The following is a 25,376-nucleotide window of genomic DNA, read 5'->3' on the forward strand; positions in this document are numbered from 1 at the left end:
TTCATTTGAGATCCTTGTAATATCTTAATATTTAAAGTCTCTCTGTAAGTTACAGTAGGTTAAGTTAGGTAAAGTTTGTCAGGAAACAGAAGAAGTGTTTCCTGACCCGGGTCTTAGTCATAAGATGACCCACAGCTGGAGCTTTTGGTCACCTGATCGAGGCCTTCCATTGGCTTACCAATCCACCCCTTTAAAACTTATGGCTCTGATAGATCAGTCATGAACTTATAAACCTTAAAAATTAAAACAGTTAAGTAACTCAACTGTGTGAAAATCAGTTACAATAAAACAACATACAATAGGAATAAAGTGAATTGAGTTATTTACAAGAATATCAAACAGAGGATCAGCTTACAATGATAGGTACACGAATGTTAAATATACAAGAAATTACTCTCCTCCCATTCTAGCTTCGTTCATTAGGAACCTTCAGCTCTCTTCCTGCACTGGCTCATGCTAGGAAGGATTCTAACTACCATGGTTACATTCCTTCTCCCATGGCTTGTACGGCTTTTATATCAAGAATTTCTAACGCTGTGTTGCATTATAATTTGTTGAAAGCTTTATCTAACACCCTGCAATATTTCCCAGCAGGTAAATATGACTCCAGATTGAACGAAATTATTGAGGCCTCGTTCATAATTGACTAACTCAGGGTACGCAAGGCGTTTGTACAGTTTCCTTCGTGAAAATCTAGTCGCTGTTTTCTGGAAAAAAAAAATTTATGAGGATGTATCGTACCGCCAAGCTTAAACCGACGGAACAACTCAGCGTAAAACGAGAAAAACTGAAAGATAGACTGCAAATCACCCAGAACAAAATCGTAAGATTCATCCTGGGGCTGGGACCAAGAGAACATGTAGGCCAGGATGAATTACAGCAGTTGGATATGCTGAATGTTGAAGACAGAGTAAAACAACTGAAGCTAAATCATGTTTATAAAATTGCTCACGAACAGTGTCCAGAATATCTTGCTGTCAATTTTGTCAAGGTTGGGAACCAAAGCAATCATAGTACTAGGGGGAGAGAGCACAACTTTGTAGTACCCACAGTCAGTGGCCAGGCTTCAAACACCTTTTATTGTACAGCAATAAAGGAATGGAACAGACTACCCACAAATGTCAAGGCCAGTCATAGCTTGAACCAGTTCAAGAAGACTGCCAAAAAGTGTCTGATGAATGAAGCAACAGAAAGGGAGGGGAATGATTTTCTATTTTTTAGCTAAAATACGTGTAAATTTTACCTTATCCCTAGTAATGACCCTCGTATTGTAGATAGTCGTAATGACCCTCGGGTAGTAGATAGTGTTAATGACCCTCGTATTGTAGATAGTCTTAATGACCCTCGTGTAGTAGATAGTCTTTTTAGTATGATAATAAGATGTTATCTTCATTATAGAATAATAAGAAAATATTATAACCTTTATATTATAATAATAAGGTAAAAGGACCCCAATGGAAATAAGTCACTCTGTCTGACTTTTTTGGGTTATCCTAGGTTCTCTACACATATGCTGCTATGTATGATAATTCTATGTAACTGTACTGTGTATACCTGAATAAACTTACTTACTTACTTACTTACTTACTTATATATCATAATGTAAAGAGGATGTTCTTGAAGGGTAAGTGTCCCATGTAAACAGACGACTCATAGAAAACGGCTCTCAGAAAACGGAAGCAGGTGTACGTTGACATATACTAGGAACAGTTGTGACGTCACAACAGTAACAACAACAGCAACAACAGTAACTGCACACTCTATCGCCAGTTGTCAAGAACATGCGATAGGTGTATTTCTCTCAGTGTGTATGTGCTGAGAGAAGCGTTTCATTCCTATATTATGGATTAAAGTGGTGATGTAAAGTTTACGTGAAGCCTTAATGACCAGCCCCTGACCTGTTGTTTACCTCTAACCTATGGTACCTACGACCTGTGCTTTACTTGTGACCTGCGCTTTACCTGTGACCGGATTCGAGGTTTCTTCTACGCCGTGTGTGTGGTTGCAAGGGTCGAGTCTCAGCTCCTGGCCCATGACAGTCATGACCCGTCAAGAACAAGGAGCTAAGAGATGTACAGCCGAAGGGCTAGTTGGGATACCCACGAGGGTATTGATGCCCTCTGTCTCACTGGGGTATGGGAGTCACATGTAACTGGGGATATCCCAGTGGATGACTAACTAGTTGTCAAGATGTTGAGGTACAGTCTCTGGACCCATTGTGTTTCTGGACTACTGCTAGCAGGATAGGTATGGGGTGACTATCTCCCACAGGATGGGTATACCTGGAGTATACCTGGAGGGGGCTTCGGGGATCATTGCCCCCGCGGCCCGGTCCGTGATCAGACCTCGCGGTGCATCAGGGCCTGATCAAGCAGGCTCTTATTGTTGGCCGCATGCAAACCGTCGTACGAACTACAGCCCGACTGATCAGGTACTGACTTTAGGTGCCTGTCCAGCGCCTTCTTGAAGACAGCCAGGGGTCTATTGGTAATCCCGCTTATGTATGGTGGGAGGCAGTTGAACAGTCTTGGGCCCCTGACACTTATTGCGCTGTCTCTCAGTGTACTCGTGGCGCCCCTGCTTTTTATTGGAAGGATGTTGCATCGCCTGCTGAGTATTTTGCTTTCTTAGAGAGTGATTTTCGTGTGCAAATTTGGGACTAGTTCCTCTAGGACTTTCCGAGTGTATATTATCATGTACATTTCTCACCCGCGTTCCAGGGAGTACAAATCAAGGGATTTCAACAGTTCCCAGGAATTTAGGTGCTTTATCGTACTTATACGTACCGTGAAAATTCTCTGTGTTCTCAAGGTCTGCAATTTCGCCTGCCTATCATTTTCCTAGCAGATATGATAGATACATTGTTGTGATCTTTGAAAGTGAGATTCTTTGACATTATCACTCACAGGTTCTTCACATTAGTTTTTCGCTCTATTGTGTGGTTGGAATATGTTTTATACTCTCCAGTTTTTATTTCCTCAAGTTTTCCATAGCGGAGTAATTAAAATTCGTCTTCACTGAACTTTGTATTGTTTTCTGCGGCCCATTTAAAGATTTGGTTAATGTCCTCTTGGAGATTTGCAGTGTCTTCGATGGTTGATACTGTCATGCAAATTCGGGTACTATCAGCAAAGGAGGACACGGCGCAGTGGCTTATAATTCTGTCAGATATGAACATGAGGAAAAGGATGGGAGCGAATACTGTACCTTCTGGAACAGAGTTTTTCATTGTAACCGCCTCTGACTTTACTTTGTTTATTATTATTCTTTGTGTTCTATTTTTTACGAAGTTATAGTTCCATCTACCAACTTTTCCTGTTATTCCTTTATCGTGCTTTTTGTGTTCTATTACTTGTTGCAGACTTTCGCAAAGTCTGTGTATACTACATCTGCATTTTGTTTGTTCTCCAGAAGATCCAAAACTATGCGATAGTTGTCCAGTAGTTGTGAGAAGCAGGAAGACTTACTCTAAACCCATGCTGCCCCGGGTCTTGCAACTGATGAAGACTTACTCTAAACCCATGCTGCCCCGGGTCTTGCAACTGATGAGTATCTAAGTGGTTGGCGATCTTAGAATCCTTTCAAAGATTTGCTTTGCTGCCACCTTTGTGGAGCGGGGCTATATCCGTTGTTTTTAGTGACTTTGGGATGACCCCTGTGTCTGTGTTCCCTCTCCATAGAATATTTAAGGCACGTGAAAGGGGTTTCTTGCAGTTCTTGATGAACACAGAGTTCCACGAGTCTGGGCCTGGGGCAGAGTGCATGGGCATGTCATTTATTTCCTTTTTCGAAGTTCCACGGTTTTTGGATTATATAAAAAATTCTTGAATTAACCAAATTTTGAGTCTTGGTCATTAAAAAGTTCATATAGATTGTTGACCCTTAGTCTGATTAACGGCTCACTAAACGCTGAGTCATATTGGGACTTCAGTATCTCATTCATTTCTTTGCTGTCATCTGTGTTAGTTTCATCTTGTTTAAGAGAGGTCTAATGCTGGATGTGATTTTTGCCCTAGATTTGGCATAAGAAAAGAAGTATTTTGATTTTTTTTAATTTATTTTATGGCTTTAAAATCTTCCTGTGTTTCTTGGATCCTGCATAATTATTTAAGCTTAAGTTTAATATTTTCTATTTCTCTGGCCAGTGCCTCCTTTCGTATTTCGGATATACTGGTCCCTTTCAGCAGTTTTGTGATTCTTCGCCTTTGCCTGTAGAGGGAGCATCTCTCTCTTTCTAATTTACATTTTCTCTTCTTTTTCTTAGAGGAATATGCCTTGAGCAGATCTCAAGTGCCACAAAGTTAATTCTTTCTAGGCGAAGGTTCGGATCTGTTTTGTTTAGGATTTCCCTGCTTGTTTCATTTAGGACATGGTTGACTTGGTTCCACTGTATGTTTTTGTTATTAAAGTTGAATTTGGTGAAAGTACCTTCATAACTGATCACCTTATGCTGGTCAGGAGCCCTGCAACTTCTGTTGTGTTGTGATACGAGTGTATCGTCTTTGATACTGTTATATTTCGTACCAGGTCATCATTATTAGTGAAGATAAGGCCAAGTGTATTTTCCAGTCTTATTGGCTCCACTGTTTGCTGGCTTAAGGTGAATTTGTTGCAGAGATTTAATAGTTCATGTGTGTGTGAATTTTCCACTGAGCTGCCTCCTGGGGTTATCTCTGCTGAAACATTATTTGCTACACTCCTCCACTTTAGGTGTCTCAAGTTGAAATCCCCCAGCAACAAGATGTTTGGGGCAGGACTTGGGAGATTTTCCAGACAGTGGTCATTTTTCAAGAGCTGTTCCTTGAATTGTTAGGAAATTTCATCAAGAGGCTTGTATACAACCACAGTGACAAGATTTTGGTTTTCAGTCTTTACTGCCAAAACTTCAACTACATCGTTGGTGGTGTTTAGTAATTCCGTGCAAATGAACGACTCTATGACATTCCTACCAGCTGGGTATTGCGGGGATCAACGCCCTACGGTCCGGTCCACAACCAGGCCTCCCAATAGATCAGGGCCTGATCAACTAGGCTGTTACTTCTGGCCGCATGCAGCAGCCCTCCCCCGCCCCTCCCGTCCCCCGTGTTGCAAGTTTATTCTGTCGCATCTGAATAAGTTATATAAAGGGATCCATATTTTGTTCTCAGTGTGATCCTTTATGTGGGTCTGTGAAAGCCGCGAACATGGCATTTGACTCTGTGAGCAGTCCACTGATGAAAGATATTTTGTTATTTGTTAATTGCTTTAAACCTATTTGTTAATTGCTTTAAACCCCATACCCATCCTGTGGCTACCACCCACAGGATGGGTATGGGGTGACTACCATCCACAAGATGGGTATGGGGTAACTACCACCGTCAAGATGGGTATGGGGTGACTACCACCCACAGGATGGGTATGGGGTAACTACCACCGACAGGATGGGTATGGGGTAACTACCACCGACAGGATGGGTATGGGGTAACTACCACCCACAAGATGGGTATGGGGTGACTACCACCCACAAGATGGGTATGGGGTGACTACCAACCACAAGATGGGTATGGGGTGACTACCACCCACAAGATGGGTATGGGGTGACTACCAACCACAAGATGGGTATGGGGTAACTACCACCGACAGGATGGGTATGGGGTAACTACCACCGTCAAGATGGGTATGGGGTGACTACCACCCACAGGATGGGTATGGGGTAACTACCACCGACAGGATGGGTATGGGGTAACTACCACCCACAAGATGGGTATGGGGTGACTGCCACCCACAAGATGGGTATGGGGTGACTACCAACCACAAGATGGGTATGGGGTGACTACCACCCACAAGATGGGTATGGGGTGACTACCACCCATAAGATGGGTATGGGGGTACTACCACCCACAAGATGGGTATGGGGTGACTACCAACCACAAGATGGGTATGGGGTGACTACCAACCACAAGATGGGTATGGGGTGACTACCACCCACAAGATGGGTATGGGGTGACTACCACCCACAAGATGGTTATGGGGTGACTACCACCCACAAGATGGGTATGGGGTGACTACCACCCACAAGATGGGTATGGGGTGACTACCACCCACAAGATGGGTATGGGGTGACTACCACCCACAAGATGGGTATGGGGGTACTACCACCCACAAGATGGGTATGGGGGTACTACCACTCACAAGATGGGTATGGGGGTACTACCACCCACAAGATGGGTATGGGGGGTACGTAATAAAGTTATCAGACTAAGTGGCATGTATCAGAGGATACATTTACATTGTTTCATGTTACATACAATCCTACCAGACGTAACCACAATCCTACCTTCCATCACACGTAACCACAATCCTACCTTCCATCACACGTAACCACAATCCTACCTTCCATCACACGTAACCACAATCCTACCTTCCATCACACGTAACCTCAATCCTACCTTCCATCACACGTAACCTCAATCCTACCTTCCATCACACGTAACCACAATCCTACCTTCCATCACACGTAACCTCAATCCTACCTTCCATCACACGTAACCTCAATCCTACCTTCCATCACACATAACCACAATCCTACCTTCCATCACACATAACCACAATCCTACCTTCCATCACACGTAACCACAATCCTACCTTCCATCACACGTAACCACAATCCTACCTTCCATCACACGTAACCACAATCCTACCTTCCATCACACGTAACCACAATCCTACCTTCCATCACACGTAACCACAATCCTACCTTCCATCACACATAACCTCAATCTTACCTTCCATCACACGTAACCACAATCCTACCTTCCATCACACGTAACCACAATCCTACCTTCCATCACACGTAACCACAATCCTACCTTCCATCACACGTAACCTCAATCCTACCTTCCATCACACGTAACCTCAATCCTACCTTCCATCACACATAACCTCAATCTTACCTTCCATCACACATAACCACAACCCTACCTTCCATCACACGTAACCACAATCCTGCCATCACACGTAACCACAATCCTGCCATCACGCCTAACCACAATTGTACCTGCCATCACATGTAACCACAATCCTACCTGCCATCACATTTAACCACAATCCTGCCATCACACGTAACCACAATCCTGCCATCACACGTAACCACAATCCTGCCATCACACGTAACCACAATCCTGCCATCACGCCTAACCAAAATCCTACCTGCCATTACACATAACCACAATCCTACCTGCCATCACATGTAACCACAATCCTACCTGCCATCACATGTAACCACAGTCGTACCTGTCATCACATGTAACCACAATCCTACCTGCCATTACACGTAACCACAATCCTACCTGCCATCACATGTAACCACAATCCTACCTGCCATCACATGTAACCACAGTCGTACCTGTCATCACATGTAACCACAATCCTACCTGCCATTACACGTAACCACAATCCTACCTGCCATCACATGTAACCACAATCCTACCTGCCATCACATGTAACCACAATCCTACCTGCCATCACATGTAACCACATTCCTACCTGCCATTACACGTAACCACAATCCTACCTGCCATTACACGTAACCACAATCCTACCTGCCATCACATGTAACCACAATCCTACCTGCCATCACATGTAACCACAATCCTACCTGCCATCACATGCAACCACAATCCTACCTGCCATCACATGTAACCACAATCCTACCTGCCATCACATGTAACCACAATCCTACCTGCCATCACATGTAACCACAATCCTACCTGCCATCACACGTAACCACAATCCTACCTTCCATCACATGCAACCACAATCCTACCTGCCATCAGTAATCAACTTTAAGGATGGTAGGTTATTGCGTGTTGCCTCACAACATGTGCAGTAGCTACTAGTTTGTGCTTCAGACCTCCAGCACAAACTTTCTCTTCACCCTGCAGGGGTTGCCCTTCAGGGTGAAGGGGGAAGCCCTAGGGTATATCGGGAGGGTGTTTCGGGGTCAACGCCCCCGCGGCCAGGTCCATGATCAGGCCTTGCGGTGGATCAGGACCTGATCAACTAGGCTGTTGCTGCTGGCCGCACATAAACCAATCTAGAAAACCACAGCCCGACTGCTCAGGTACAGAAATTAGGTGCCTGTCCAGCGCCTTCTTGAAGACAGTCAGGGGTCTGTTGGTACTCCTTATGTATTCTGGGAGGCAATTAAAAAATCTTGAGCCCCTGACACTAATGTGTTGTCTCTTAGTGTACTCGTGGTACCTCTGCTTTTCACTGGGGGGATGTTGCATCGCCTGCCGAATCTTTTGCTTTCGTAGGTAGTGATTTTCGTCTGCAGATTTGAGAATAGTCCCTCTAAGATTTTTCAAGTGTATTTTATGATGTATCTTTCTCTCCTGCGTTCCAAGGAGTACAGGTATAGGGCCTTCAACTATTCCCAGTAATTTAGGTGCTTTATTGTACTTATATGCGCAGTAAAAATTCTCTGTGTATTTTCCAGGTCTGCAGTTTTGCCTGCCTTGAAAGGAGCAGTTAGTGTACAGCAGTATTCCAGCCTAGAGAGAAGCGATTTAATAAAAAGACTCACTATTGGCTTGGCATTCCTTGTTTTGAAGCTTCTCATTATCCATCCTATAATTTTCCTAGCAAATGTGGTAGAGACATTGTTATGATCTTTGAAAGTGAGATTCTCTGATATCACTCCCAGGTCCTTCACATTTGTTTCTCGCCCTAGTGTGTGTGGTTGGAATTTGTTTTATATTTCGATCCAGTGTTTATTTCCTTAAGTTTTCCATAGCGGAATAATCGAAACTTGTCTTCACCGAACTTCATATTGTTTTCTGCGGCCCATTTAAGGATTTGGTTAATGTCCGCTTGGAGATCTGCAGTGTCTTCGATAAATGACACTGTCATGCAAATTCTAGCATCGTCAGTAAAGGAGGACACGGCGCTGTAGTTTACATCTCTGAGTACGTCAGTTATGAAGATGAAAATGATGGGAGCGAGTACTGTACCTTGTGGAACACTGGGAACGAGTACTGTACCTTGTGGAACACTGGGAGCGAGTACTGTACCTTGTGGAACACTGGGAGCGAGTACTGTACCTTGTGGAACACTGGGAGCGAGTACTGTACCTTGTGGAACACTGGGAGCGAGTACTGTACCTTGTGGAACACTGGGAGCGAGTACTGTACCTTGTGGAACACTGGGAGCGAGTACTGTACCTTGTGGAACACTGGGAGCGAGTACTGTACCTTGTGGAACACTGGGAGCGAGTACTGTACCTTGTGGAACACTGGGAGCGAGTACTGTACCTTGTGGAACACTGGGAGCGAGTACTGTACCTTGTGGAACACTGGGAGCGAGTACTGTACCTTGTGGAACACTGGGAGCGAGTACTGTACCTTGTGGAACACTGGGAGCGAGTACTGTACCTTGTGGAACACTGGGAGCGAGTACTGTACCTTGTGGAACACTGGGAGCGAGTACTGTACCTTGTGGAACACTGGGAGCGAGTACTGTACCTTGTGGAACACTGGGAGCGAGTACTGTACCTTGTGGAACACTGGGAGCGAGTACTGTACCTTGTGGAACACTGGGAGCGAGTACTGTACCTTGTGGAACACTGGGAGCGAGTACTGTACCTTGTGGAACACTGGGAGCGAGTACTGTACCTTGTGGAACACTGGGAGCGAGTACTGTACCTTGTGGAACACTGGGAGCGAGTACTGTACCTTGTGGAACACTGGGAGCGAGTACTGTACCTTGTGGAACACTGGGAGCCGGTACTGTACCTTGTGGAACACTGGGAGCGAGTACTGTACCTTGTGGAACACTGGGAGCGAGTACTGTACCTTGTGGAACACTGGGAGCGAGTACTGTACCTTGTGGAACACTGGGAGCGAGTACTGTACCTTGTGGAACACTGGGAGCGAGTACTGTACCTTGTGGAACACTGGGAGCGAGTACTGTACCTTGTGGAACACTGGGAGCCGGTACTGTACCTTGTGGAACACTGGGAGCGAGTACTGTACCTTGTGGAACACTGGGAGCGAGTACTGTACCTTGTGGAACACTGGGAGCGAGTACTGTACCTTGTGGAACACTGGGAGCGAGTACTGTACCTTGTGGAACACTGGGAGCCGGTACTGTACCTTGTGGAACACTGGGAGCGAGTACTGTACCTTGTGGAACAGAATTTTTTACTGTAGCCGCCACTGACTTTATTATTTTTATTCTTTGTGTTCTATTTTTAGGAAGTTATATATCCATCTACCAACTTTTCCTATTATTCCTTTATTATGCATTTTTGTGCGCTATTACACCATGATCGCACTTGTTGAAGGCTTTCTTTATGTCTGTGTATGCTACATCCGCATACTGTTTGTCCTTCAGGGCAGCCAAGACCATGTCATAGTGGTCCAGTAGTTGTGAGAGGCAGGAAGCCTCGCTTCTAGGTGCAAACGGCAGCTTCAGTTCCTCACAAGCCTTGGGATGGTTAGCAGCATACGAGATTCTGTCTGTCCTTTGTATTTGTCTAAAAGGTGTAATTGATGAGAATTTTCATGCTTAATCTCTCTCGTTCCCATCTTACAAGAAGTCTCTTCTGCCAGACTATGCATAAAGTCCGACACTTAAGCTAAGTTACTTTTAATTTTTTGAAGAAAAAGTGAGTTTAAAAATCTATCAAACCTAAAATTTTTATTTTATTATAAGTGACAGTATTATAAACAACAATATGTCAAATTCATAATAACAATAATTATTAATAAAGAAAAGTAAAAAATTTCCTAATCTAGTATTTATAAAAACTTTCCTAACTTGGCGTCCCAACTTTATGACGGAAACTTGGCGTCGGTCGCTGGTGTACAAGTATTTGAGACTGTGGCATCATACGGGCAGAGCCACTGTGTCCTGGAGTAAAGACAATCGTACTATGACAACACTGTCATTTATACATGGCCTCCTCGTCACCTCAGGCTGACGTGCAAGTATATGATGTGAGGGCGACGGGTCGTGTGTTAGTCCCCGCGACTCTCAAAAAAACTCGCATTGTTAAGAAATATCTTTTTACACAGTCAAAATGCGTCTTTCTCATTTGATCCGAAAGAAGAATTTGCCATTATGTAAAATACATGAGAGATTGTGATTACGAAACTAAGCAAGGAGCATGTGAGCCACACGCCAGACTTGATGCTCGCCACACACATCACCAGACTTGAAGCTTACCACACACACCACCAGACTTAAAGCTCACCACTCACATCAACAGATTTGAAGCTCGCCACACATACCAGCGGACTTGAAGCTTGCCACACACACACACCATCAACTGGAAGCTCGCCACGCACCACCAGTCATGAAGCTCGCCACACACCACCAGACTTGAAGCTTGCCACACACACCATCGACTTGAAGCTCGCCACACACACTCACACACACACACACCAGACTTGAAGCTCGCCACACACACACACACACCAGACTTGAAGCTCGCCACACACACCACATACATAATGTCTGCACTACCCAAGGTGAATATTAGGTCCAGTCACGCATGTTCATCCTCTCCTCTCTCTCTGGCAGTGTCCTTTACGTGTTGGTACATGAGGTTCTCCAGTACCACCTCCATCATCTTAGTCCTCCATGTTTCTGGGCCTCCATGTGGCTCCAGGTTTCCGCAGTCGATTTCCTTGTGGTTGAAGTCGCCCATAATCTGCAGCTTTGACCTGCTTGTGTGGGCCCTTCTGGCCACTTCAGTCAGTGTGTCAACCATTGCTCTATTACTCTCATCATAATCTTGCCTTGGCCTCCTGCTGTTCTGTGGTGGGTTATACATCACTGCAATTACCACCTTGGGATCCCCAGACTGAAGTGTTCCTATTATGTAGTCTCTTGCTTCTCCTCTGTCTCTTCTCTCCAACTCATCAAACTTTCATCGGTTTTTGATGAGCAGTGCCACTCCAGCACCCCCTCTGTTCCCTCTGTCTTTTCTCAGTATCTGTTACCCCGTTGGAAAGATGGCATCAGATATCCCTGTGAACTTGGTTTCTGTAAGAGCTATGATATCCTGTGATGCCTCTTTGACTCTTTTGTGCCACTCCTCCCACTTGTTCGTTATTCCATCAGCGTTGGTATACCATACCTTAAGTTTCCTCTCCACCACTGTGCTCTGGGGGTTCTGGGAGGGTGGGGGACCTGGCAGTGTGCTGTGGGATTCTACAGTATAGTGTGGTGGGGGCCTGTAAGTGTGGATTGTGGTTTGTGTTGGGATAGCATGTTTGGTTGTGGGGTTCCAGGGGTGGTTCTGCGTGTGCCTCCATTTGTTGCTCTGCCCTGCTTTGTTTGTCCTCTGTTGTTTCTGTCTTTATCTCTCCTCCTAGCCCCTTTCACTTCTGTGCCCTCTCCCTCAGATGTTGTCGTTCTGATCTGGTTCTGTCTCTGTCTAGGAACACCCTGCTGTATGTTGGCAATTCCTTCAGCTGTGATTTCTCTTGCCTGTTCCTGTTTTGCACTGCTTCTGTCCTGAAAATCAGCTTGACTGGCCAGTTTCTCTCTTTCGAATACCCGCCTACTCTCTGAAAATTTACTATCTCATTCATGTCGTCCTCGCCTATTTCTTTGATGATGTTTTCCATCTACCGTTTTTCCTCCTGCCATCTTTCATTGTGTGTTCTTCCCTTGCTCTCCTGAAGTCCATGGATAAACACTGGCTTTTCACTTTCCTCCCTCCATTTCCTCTCATGCAGTGTCTCTGGGACCCGTTTGTACATGGCCATTGTTTCCCTTAATTTTACCTGTAGCTCTTGGTGACATGGTAGTGCCTCTGCATGGAACCTGCCCCCCTCTGTGCCTTCTCGCCCTCCCCTGCTGCTATTCTTGCTCCCAACTGCCCTTCACCTTCGCTCCTCGGCCCTCCTTAATGGGCTGATAGGGCTGTAGTGTAAGTTGTGTCTCCTTCCTTTCTGTTTGGCTCCTCGTTCAGTAGGGGTGTACCTGCTTCAGATGCTATGTCTCCTCTGGTCAGTAGCCCTGTAACTCGCTTCAGCCTGTTTACCTCATATTCTAGGGCCCTTATCCTGGCTTCTGCGGCTTCAAATTGTGACTCCCATTTCTTCCTCTCCACATCCATCCTTTTTGCCATTTTCGCAGAAAACTCTGCTTCCATCCTCTTCTCCATTTTTGCATCAAACTCACCTAGTTTGCCCTCCCGCTCTTGCTCCATTCTTTTTCCACTCTTGTGTGTGTGTGTGTGTGTGTGTGTGTGTGTGTGTGTGTGTGTGTGTGTGTGTGTGTGTGTGTGTGTGTGTGTGTGTGTGCACATGTGTGTGTGCACGTGTGTGTGTGTTTGTGTATAGGTGTGTGTATAGATGTGTGTTTATAGGTGTGTGTGTGTAGGTTTGTTTGTGTGTATGTGTGTGTGTGTGTGTGTGTATACGTGTGTATGTGTGTGTGTGTGTGTGTGGAAACACTTATCTCTTATTGTATTTATCACAACACTGCTTTATATTAGTGGTATTGTGCACTGTCATGTCTGCTACCATCACCAGTGTGGGAAACAAGCAGGTTGCAACACTAGGGTTCGAAACAGTAAATGTATAAAAGGCATTCAGCATGAAGTTATAAATAAAGACAATAGATCAGGTCAGCAAACAAAGGGGGACAGCAGAGGGCAGCAAGGGACTAGCTCCCTTAAGGTTTACTATACTAATAGCAGGAGTGTAAGAAATAAGATAGATGAGCTAAGATTAATTGCAAGTGCAGGAAACATAGATATTATTGCTATAACAGAGACCTGGCTCAATCTGAAAGATAGAGAGATGCCCTCTGAATGTCACATACAAGGCTATAAATTATTCGACACTGACAGGGTCAACAGGAAAGGTGGTGGAGTAGCGATGTATGTCAGACACAATATAAATTGTTGTGTTAGACAAGATATAAAATTAGAAGCGTCAGCCACTGAATCTGTTTGGTTACAGCTTCTCGAGGGCCGAGAAAAACTAATTTTGGGTGTGATTTACAGGGCCCCAAATCTTGATAGGGAGTGCGGTAAACTTCTATGGGACGAAATTCGTAAGGCATCTACAAACGAAAATGTTGTGCTAATGGGAGATTTCAACTATAGACAGATTGACTGGAGCAATTTGACAGGAAATTTAGAGTCAGATGACTTTCTTGATACGATCCAGGATTGTTTTTTAAAACAGTTTGTGACAGAGCCAACTAGGGGAAATAACCTCCTTGACTTGGTTCTTGCCAGTAGGGAAACACTAATTAATAATCTTGAGGTTAATGATGAGCTTGGGGAAAGTGATCACAAATCACTCAGTTTTAATATATCATGGAATTCCCCTAATAATGGCAATCAAGTCTCTGTCCCTGACTTCCGCTTGGCTGATTTCATAGGACTGAAAAATTACTTAGGTGGGCTGAACTGGAATGACCTGACTAAGGGTCAGGTAGGTGGTGATGGATGCCGATATGACGCTTTCCAGGGCATAGTTCTAGCTGCTCAGTCAAATTATGTTCCAAATAGGGAAATCAGATCAAACAAAAATGATCCTAAATGGATGAACAATAGATTAAAATATCTAATTGGTCAAAAGAGAGGCATATATAGGCAAATCAAAAGAGGAGAGGGGCAATTAAGAAATCGATATATTCAGTTAAAGAGAGAAATAAAAAAAAGGAATTAGAAAAGCAAAAAGAGATTATGAGGTTAAAGTTGCAAGAGATTCGAAGACTAACCCAAAAGGATTCTTTCAGGTATACAGAAGTAAGATCAGGGACAAGATAGGCCCACTCAAAAGTTCCTCGGGTCAGCTCACTGACAGTGATAAGGAAATGTGTAGAAGTTTTAACACATACTTCCTCTCAGTTTTTAAAACAGGAGGATACCAGCGATATTCCAGAAATGATAAATTATGTGGAACAGGACGATAATAAACTGTGCACGATTAGGGTCACAAGTGACATGGTCCTTAGGCAAATAGATAAATTAAAACCTAACAAATCCCCAGGCCCTGATGAACTGTATGCAAGGGTTCTAAAGGAATGTAAAGAGGAGCTTAGCAAACCTTTGGCTAATCTTTTCAACATATCACTACAAACTGGCATGGTGCCAGATATGTGGAAAATGGCAAATGTGATACCTATTTTCAAAGCAGGTGACTGGTCCTTAGCTTCGAACTATAGACCAATAAGCCTAACCTCCATAGTGGGAAAATTTATGGAATCAATAATTGCCGAGGCAGTTCGTAGCCACCTTGAAAAGCATAAATTAATCAACGAATCTCAGCATGGTTTTACAAAGGGGCGTTCCTGCCTTACGAATTTATTAACTTTTTTCACTAAGGTATTTGAGGAGGTAGATCATGGTAATGAATATGATATTATGTACATGGACTTCAGTAAGGCTTTTGACAGGGTCCCACATCAGAGACTATTGAGGAAAATTAAGGCACATGGAATTAGGAGGAGAAATTTTTTCCTGGATAGAGGCATGGTTGACTAATAGGCAGCAGAGAGTTTACATAAATGGGGAGAAATCAGAGTGGGGAAGCGTCACGAGCGGTGTTCCACAGGGGTCAGTGTTGGGCCCCCTGTTGTTCACAATATACATAAACGACATAGATGAGGGCATAAAGAGCGACATCAGCAAGTTTGCCGATGACACCAAAATAGGCCGTCGAATTCATTCTGACGAGGACATTCGAGCACTCCAGGAAGATTTGAGTAGACTAATGCAGTGGTCGGAGAGGTGGCAGATGCAGTTTAATATAGACAAATGCAAAGTTCTAAATGTTGGACAGGACAATAACCATGCCACATATAAACTAAATAATGTAGATCTTAATATTACGGATTGCGAAAAAGATTTAGGAGTTCTGGTTAGCATTAATCTGAAACCAAGACAACAGTGCATAAGTGTTCGCAATAAAACTAATAGAATCCTTGGCTTTATATCAAGAAGCATAAATAATAGGAGTCCTCAGGTTGTTCTTCAACTCTATACATCCTTGGTAAGGCCTCATTTAGATTATGCTGCACAGTTTTGGTCACCGTATTACAAAATGGATATAAATGCTCTGGAAAATGTACAAAGGAGGATGACAAAGTTGATCCCATGTATCAGAAACCTTCCCTATGAGGATAGACTAAGGGCCCTGAATCTTCACTCTCTAGAAAGACGTAGAATTAGGGGGGATATGATTGAGGTGTATAAATGGAAGACAGGAATAAATAAAGGGGATGTAAATAGTGTGCTGAAAATATCTAGCCTAGACAGGACTCGCAGCAATGGTTTTAAGTTAGAAAAATTCAGATTCAGGAAGGATATAGGAAAGTACTGGTTTGGTAATAGAGTTGTGGATGAGTGGAACAAACTCCCAAGTATAGTTATAGAGGCCAGAACGTTGTGTAGCTTTAAAAATAGGTTGGATAAATACATGAGTGGGTGTGGGTGGGTGTGAGTTGGACCTGATTAGCTTGTGCTACCAGGACGGTTGCCGTGTTCCTCCCTTAAGTCAAGGTGACCTGACCTGACTAGGTTGGGTGCATTGGCTTAAGCCGGTAGGAGACTTGGACCTGCCTCGCATGGGCCAGTAGGCCTGCTGCAGTGTTCCTTCGTTCTTATGTTCTTATGTTACGTTCATCATTCTCACCAGTGCTGTGTTCATCATTCTCACCAGTGCTACGTTCATCATTCTCACCAGTGTTGCGTTCACCAGTGCTACGTTCATCATTCTCACCAGTGCTACGTTCATCATTCTCACCAGTGCTGTGTTCATCATTTTCACCAGTGCTACGTTCATCATTCTCACCAGTGCTCCGTTCATCATTCTCACCAGTGCAACGTTCATCATTCTCACCAGTGTTGCGTTCACCAGTGCTGTGTTCATCATTTTCACCAGTGCTACGTTCATCATTTTCACCAGTGCTGTGTTCATCATTCTCACCAGTGCTACGTTCATCATTCTCACCAGTGTTGCGTTCACCAGTGCTGTGTTCATCATTTTCACCAGTGCTACGTTCATCATTCTCACCAGTGCTACGTTCATCATTCTCACCAGTGCAACGTTCATCATTCTCACCAGTGCTCCGTTCGGTAAAGTATTTCCGTCGTTCCTGTTTATTTAGGTTGTGTGAATAGATATGACTGGCAGTGAAAGTTGAGTACTTTCTCCAGGTATGTAGTATTACCTGCCTTGTTAGTGTGCGCAGATACTCACGTCTGGACAGTAATACTTCTCTATATATTCTTGTCATTTCCTTGGCATTTCATGCATGGAGAGTCTTAGTTGTATAGTCTATCATGCTTGGAGAGTTTACAACCTATCATGCTTGGAGAGTTTACAACCTATCATGCTTGGAGAGTTTACAACCTATCATGCTTGGAGAGTTTACAACCTATCATGCTTGGAGAGTTTACAGCCTATCATGCTTGGAGAGTTTACAACCTATCATGCTTGGAGAGTTTACAGCCTATCATGCTTGGAGAGTTTACAACCTATCATGCTTGGAGAGTTTACAGCCTATCATGCTTGGAGAGTTTACAGCCTATCATGCTTGGAGAGTTTACAGCCTATCATGCTTGGAGAGTTTACAGCCTATCACGCTTGGAGAGTTTACAGCCTATCATGCTTTTAGATTCTTAGTTATATAGCGCATCATGCTTGCAGTCTCAGTTATACAGTCTATCATGCCTACAGTCTCAGTTATACAGTCTATCATGCTTGCAGTCTCAGTCATACAGCCTATCATGCCTACAGTCTCAGTCATACAGTCTATCATGCTTGCAGTCTCAGTTATACAGCCTATCATGCCTACAGTCTCAGTTATACAGTCTATCATGCCTACAGTCTCAGTCATACAGTCTATCATGCTTGCAGTCTCAGTTATACAGCCTATCATGCCTACAGTCTCAGTTATACAGTCTATCATGCCTACAGTCTCAGTTATACAGTCTATCATGCTTGCAGTCTCAGTCATACAGCCTATCATGCCTACAGTCTCAGTCATACAGTCTATCATGCTTGCAGTCTCAGTTATACAGCCTATCATGCCTACAGTCTCAGTTATACAGTCTATCATGACTACAGTCTCAGTTATACAGTCTATCATGCCTACAGTCTCAGTTATACAGTCTATCATGCCTATAGTCTCAGTTATACAGTCTATCATGCCTACAGTCTCAGTTATACAGTCTATCATGCCTACAGTCTCAGTTATACAGTCTATCATGACTACAGTCTCAGTTATACAGTCTATCATGCCTATAGTCTCAGTTATACAGTCTATCATGCCTACAGTCTCAGTTATACAGTCTATCATGCCTACAGTCTCAGTTATACAGTCTATCATGACTACAGTCTCAGTTATACAGTCTATCATGACTACAGTCTCAGTTATACAGTCTATCATGCCTACAGTCTCAGTTATACAGTCTATCATGCCTACAGTCTCAGTTATACAGTCTATCATGACTACAGTCTCAGTTATGCAGTCTATCATGCCTATAGTCTCAGTTATACAGTCTATCATGCCTACAGTCTCAGTTATGCAGTCTATCATGCCTATAGTCTCAGTTATGCAGTCTATCATGCCTATAGTCTCAGTTATACAGTCTATCATGACTACAGTCTCAGTTATACAGTCTATCATGCCTACAGTCTCAGTTATACAGTCTATCATGACTACAGTCTCAGTTATACAGTCTATCATGCCTACAGTCTCAGTTATACAGTCTATCATGCCTACAGTCTCAGTTATACAGTCTATCATGACTACAGTCTCAGTTATACAGTCTATCATGCCTATAGTCTCAGTTATACAGTCTATCATGCCTACAGTCTCAGTTATACAGTCTATCATGCCTACAGTCTCAGTTATACAGTCTATCATGACTACAGTCTCAGTTATACAGTCTATCATGACTACAGTCTCAGTTATACAGTCTATCATGCCTACAGTCTCAGTTATACAGTCTATCATGCCTACAGTCTCAGTTATACAGTCTATCATGACTACAGTCTCAGTTATGCAGTCTATCATGCCTATAGTCTCAGTTATACAGTCTATCATGCCTACAGTCTCAGTTATGCAGTCTATCATGCCTATAGTCTCAGTTATGCAGTCTATCATGCCTATAGTCTCAGTTATACAGTCTATCATGACTACAGTCTCAGTTATACAGTCTATCATGCCTACAGTCTCAGTTATACAGTCTATCATGACTACAGTCTCAGTTATACAGTCTATCATGCCTACAGTCTCAGTTATACAGTCTATCATGCCTACAGTCTCAGTTATACAGTCTATCATGACTACAGTCTCAGTTATACAGTCTATCATGACTACAGTCTCAGTTATACAGTCTATCATGCCTACAGTCTCAGTTATACAGTCTCAGTTATACAGTCTCAGTTATACAGTCTATCATGCCTACAGTCTCAGTTATACAGTCTATCATGCCTACAGTCTCAGTCATACAGTCTATCATGCCTACAGTCTCAGTCATACAGTCTATCATGCCTACAGTCTCAGTCATACAGTCTATCATGCCTACAGTCTCAGTTATACAGTCTATCATGCCTACAGTCTCAGTCATACAGTCTATCATGCCTACAGTCTCAGTTATACAGTCTATCATGCCTACAGTCTCAGTTATACAGTCTATCATGCCTACAGTCTCAGTTATACAGTCTATCATGCCTACAGTCTCAGTTATACAGTCTATCATGCCTACAGTCTCAGTTATACAGTCTATCATGCCTACAGTCTCAGTTATACAGTCTATCATGCCTACAGTCTCAGTTATACAGTCTATCATGCCTACAGTCTCAGTCATACAGTCTATCATGCCTACAGTCTCAGTTATACAGTCTATCATGCCTACAGTCTCAGTCATACAGTCTATCATGCCTACAGTCTCAGTCATACAGTCTATCATGCCTACAGTCTCAGTTATACAGTCTATCATGCCTACAGTCTCAGTCATACAGTCTATCATGCCTACAGTCTCAGTCATACAGTCTATCATGCTTGAAGAGTCTTTGTTATACATCCCATCATCATTCTTGAAGGTGTAATAATATCATTGTGTTCTTTCAACATAAACTCTTCAGAAACATCTCACTTCCAGTCTCTTCACTTCCGTCTGGCTTAGCGCTTCTTTTTGATTATAATAATAATAATAATAATAATAATAATAATAATAATTCATTTCCTTCCTCCGCTATGTTCAATTATTTGATTACTTCCTTTGTATTGTTCCTTATTTTTATTATTTATTCGATTGTTTTTTGATATCGAAGAGGAATATATTCTTATTGTATGTCAATTGTTTCTGTGTGTTACTGGTAGAAAAACTTGGTCCTTCATGGACGCTACTCTCTTAGTCACTGCCGTAGCATCTGCCCAGGACGATGCAGCGATATGATTTATGTCTGTGTCGGAGTTCAACGGACAAGTGAAGTAGTAGCAGGAACAACACACACAGGAAGAAGCATTCTTGAGGTTCCCCAGCGCTCGGGCTTAGTGCCTAAAGCTGGGGTGTAGCTCCTAAAGGATACTGCAGTGCTTGCTGCCTTTGTGCCTCCTGACATGGTCTGCTGCTATGCAGCTGCCACACCCTTCGAGCCCAGTGTAGGCGGGGTTTGTGGCAGTCCAAGGTGCCTAGCTTCTCCCTCCGAGCCCCGGGTGGGCGGGGAATGGGGCTAGGCCTGGGGACGCTTGTCCCAGAGACACTCCCTCGGCAGGGAACCAAGGCCGGGCCACCTCTCGGAAAAGGCGCGGGACAGACAATTATACCGGCGAATCTACAACAGAACCGAACCTATGTCTGTGTCAGCTATGAGACAGAGAGAAAGAACTGGGGTGAGAACTGTGCTTCGTGGAACACAACTTGAATGGAAACAACGCAGATTTTATTTTCTTCACTATTCTTCTTAAAGTCCTGATTGCTTTTTTGAAGGTTGAAGATCCATCTGCCAACTTTCCCGTGTATTATTGCCACACTTGTTTCTTGTGCTTGTTTGCACTTGCTGTCCCTGTTCATCTAGCAATAAGTAGGTACCTGGGTGTTAGCCGACTGTTGTGGGTAGCATCCCGGGGTTGGTAATATACCTTAAACAAGGCTGAAATGAGCCGAGGCTGCATAAGAAGTCTTAGCCTGTAAAACTGATTTGCCTAAAAAAAATGTCTGTGTATATATATATATATATATATTACTTCATAATTCAGTTCGTCGTTTCCTCCTTGCTTCCCCGGAGGATACAGTTCTGCTCTTGAAAAAGACGAAGAGATCAGCATCAGAGTTTTACTACTAGGTATGGCACGACTCTCGACCTCTGCTGCCTCTCTGTATGTTCCCACCACTTTACTAGTGCACATCAGAGTGAACCAAGTTTGTTCGTCCTGCAACACTGGTCTTACCTGGACGGTGTACCTGTCTCCCTGCAACACTGGTCCTACCTGGACGGTGTACCTGTCTCCCTGCAACACTGGTACTACCTGGACGGTGTACCTGTCTCCCTGCAACACTGGTACTACCTGGACGGTGTACCTGTCTCCCTGCAACACTGGTCCTACCTGGACGGTGTACCTGTCTCCCTGCAACACTGGTACTACCTGGACGGTGTACCTGTCTCCCTGCAACACTGGTACTACCTGGACGGTGTACCTGTCTCCCTGCAACACTGGTACTACCTGGACGGTGTACCTGTCTCCCTGCAACACTGGTACTACCTGGACGGTGTACCTGTCTCCCTGCAACACTGGTACTACCTGGACGGTGTACCTGTCTCCCTGCAACACTGGTACTACCTGGACGGTGTACCTGTCTCCCTGCAACACTGGTCCTACCTGGACGGTGTACCTGTCTCCCTGCAACACTGGTACTACCTGGACGGTGTACCTGTCTCCCTGCAACACTGGTACTACCTGGACGGTGTACCTGTCTCCCTGCAACACTGGTACTACCTGGACGGAGTACCTGTCTCCCTGCAACACTGGTACTACCTGGACGGTGTACCTGTCTCCCTGCAACACTGGTACTACCTGGACGGTGTACCTGTCTCCCTGCAACACTGGTACTACCTGGACGGTGTACCTGTCTCCCTGCAACACTGGTACTACCTGGACGGTGTACCTGTCTCCCTGCAACACTGGTACTACCTGGACGGTGTACCTGTCTCCCTGCAACACTGGTACTACCTGGACGGTGTACCTGTCTCCCTGCAACACTGGTACTACCTGGACGGTGTACCTGTCTGCCTGCAACACTGGTCCTACCTGGACGGTGTACCTGTCTCCCTGCAACATTGGAACTACCTGGACGGTGTACCTGTCTCCCTGCAACACTGGTACTACCTGGACGGTGTACCTGTCTCCCTGCAACACTGGTCCTACCTGGACGGTGTACCTGTCTCCCTGCAACACTGGTCCTACCTGGACGGTGTACCTGTCTCCCTGCAACACTGGTACTACCTGGACGGTGTACCTGTCTCCCTGCAACACTGGTCCTACCTGGACAGTGTACTTGTCTCCCTGCAACACTGGTCCTACCTGGACGGTGTACCTGTCTCCCTGCAACACTGGTCCTACCTGGACGGTGTACCTGTCTCCCTGCAACACTGGTACTACCTGGACGGTGTATCTGTCTCCCTGCAACACTGGTCCTACCTGGACGGTGTACCTGTCTCCCTGCAACACTGGTCCTACCTGGACGGTGTACCTGTCTCCCTGCAACACTGGTCCTACCTGGACGGTGTACCTGTCTCCCTGCAACACTGGTACTACCTGGACGGTGTACCTGTCTCCCTGCAACACTGGTACTACCTGGACGGTGTACCTGTCTCCCTGCAACACTGGTACTACCTGGACGGTGTACCTGTCTCCCTGCAACACTGGTCCTACCTGGACGGTGTACCTGTCTCCCTGCAACACTGGTACTACCTGGACGGTGTACCTGTCTCCCTGCAACACTGGTCCTACCTGGACGGTGTACCTGTCTCCCTGCAACACTGGTCCTACCTGGACGGTGTACCTGTCTTCCTGCAACACTGGTACTACCTGGACGGTGTACCTGTCTCCCTGCAACACTGGTCCTACCTGGACGGTGTACCTGTCTCCCTGCAACACTGGTCCTACCTGGACGGTGTACCTGTCTCCCTGCAACACTGGTCCTACCTTGACGGTGTACCTGTCTCCCTGCAACACTGGTACTACCTGGACGGTGTACCTGTCTCCCTGCAACACTGGTACTACCTGGACGGTGTACCTGTCTCCCTGCAACACTGGTACTACCTGGACGGTGTACCTGTCTCCCTGCAACACTGGTACTACCTGGACGGTGTACCTGTCTCCCTGCAACACTGGTACTGCCTGGACGGTGTACCTGTCTCCCTGCAACACTGGTACTACCTGGACGGTGTACCTGTCTCCCTGCAACACTGGTACTACCTGGACGGTGTACATGTCTCCCTGCAACACTGGTACTACCTGGACGGTGTACCTGTCTCCCTGCAACACTGGTACTACCTGGACGGTGTACCTGTCTCCCTGCAACACTGGTCCTACCTGGACGGTGTACCTGTCTCCCTGCAACATTGGTACTACCTGGACGGTGTACCTGTCTCCCTGCAACACTGGTACTACCTGGACGGTGTACCTGTCTCCCTGCAACACTGGTCCTACCTGGACGGTGTACCTGTCTCCCTGCAACACTGGTCCTACCTGGACGGTGTAGCTGTCTCCCTGCAACACTGGTCCTACCTGGACGGTGAACCTGTCTCCCTGCAACACTGGTACTACCTGGACGGTGTACCTGTCTCCCTGCAACACTGGTCCTACCTGGACGGTGTACCTGTCTCCCTGCAACACTGGTACTACCTGGACGGTGTACCTGTCTCCCTGCAAGACTGGTCCTACCTGGACGGTGTACCTGTCTCCCTGCAACACTGGTCCTACCTGGACGGTGTACCTGTCTCCCTGCAACACTGGTCCTACCTGGACGGTGTACCTGTCTCCCTGCAAGACTGGTCCTACCTCTATGGTGTACCTGTCTCCCTGCAACACTGGTCCTACCTGGACGGTGTACCTGTCTCCCTGCAACACTGGTCCTACCTGGATGGTGTACCTGTCTCCCTGCAACACTGGTACTACCTGGACGGTGTACCTGTCTCCCTGCAACACTGGTACTACCTGGACGGTGTACCTGTCTCCCTGCAACACTGGTACTACCTGGACGGTGTACCTGTCTCCCTGCAACACTGGTACTACCTGGACGGTGTACCTGTCTCCCTGCAACACTGGTACTACCTGGATGGTGTACCTGTCTCCCTGCAACACTGGTCGTACTTGGATGGTGTACCTGTCTCCCTGCACCACTGGTACTACCTGGACGGTGTACCTGTCTCCCTGCAACACTGGTACTACCTGGACGGTGTACCTGTCTCCCTGCAACACTGGTACTACCTGGACGGTGTACCTGTCTCCCTGCAACACTGGTACTACCTGGATGGTGTACCTGTCTCCCTGCAACACTAGTACTACCTGGACGGTGTACCTGTCTCCCTGCAACACTGGTACTACCTGGATGGTGTACCTGTCTCCCTGCAACACTAGTACTACCTGGACGGTGTACCTGTCTCCCTGCAACACTAGTGCTACCTGGACGGTGTACCTGTCTCCTTGCAACTCTGGTAAGACCTGCTGAGAGATAGCAGTTAATTAGCAAGTGATAGTAACTCCAGTTCTGCTGGAACCAAACTGTCGTAGCTGATGAACCTTTAATGGAATGCTTGACGATATTCCCATTGGTCTTCTGTAGTCTACCAGCTAAGGCTGACACTGCTGTAGTCTACCAGCTAAGGCTGACACTGCTGTAGTCTACCAGCTAAGGCTGACACTGCTGTAGTCTACCAGCTAAGGCTGACACTGCTGTAGTCTACCAGCTCAGACTGACACTACTGTACAGTGCTAATGACGGCATTATGCCGCCTCTCTCCCACACACAGACCAAAACACAAACACATACCATGAAAGATTATGATATATATAATTGCACACTTACTGAGGTTTTAACACTTGGTGCTGCGTCCTTTACTCTTAGTCACATCCCTCAGCCGTGTAGGAAGACTCTCCCATAAATTCTTGAGGGTTTGGTTAGGTATATTATTCCATGCCTCATGTTGAGCAGCCTCCAGCCGCGAGATGGAACTAATATCCTTGCCTAGTAAACTTCTTTTCACTATTGATCAGAGGTTCTCAATAGAGTTTAGGTCTGGGGAATTGCATGGCCAGTCATTAAAGAACCTCACTTCAGTCTTTAAGTCACTGAACTACAGATTTGGCAGTATAAGACGTTACACCGTCTTGCATAAAAACTGTAG

General features: G+C 45.3%; 1 protein-coding gene across 3 annotated transcripts in view; it reads left to right on the forward strand.

Annotated features, from left to right (window-relative positions):
* The window catches only part of LOC128684111 (ecdysone-induced protein 74EF), a 1,067,593-nt gene that overhangs the window by 162,331 nt on the left and 879,886 nt on the right, over positions 1-25,376 (forward strand). The gene's annotated exons all lie outside the window — the stretch shown is intronic.

This window comes from Cherax quadricarinatus, chromosome 3 (genome assembly GCF_038502225.1).
Source record: "Cherax quadricarinatus isolate ZL_2023a chromosome 3, ASM3850222v1, whole genome shotgun sequence".
In the NCBI taxonomy this organism is placed as follows: Eukaryota; Metazoa; Arthropoda; class Malacostraca; order Decapoda; family Parastacidae; genus Cherax; species Cherax quadricarinatus.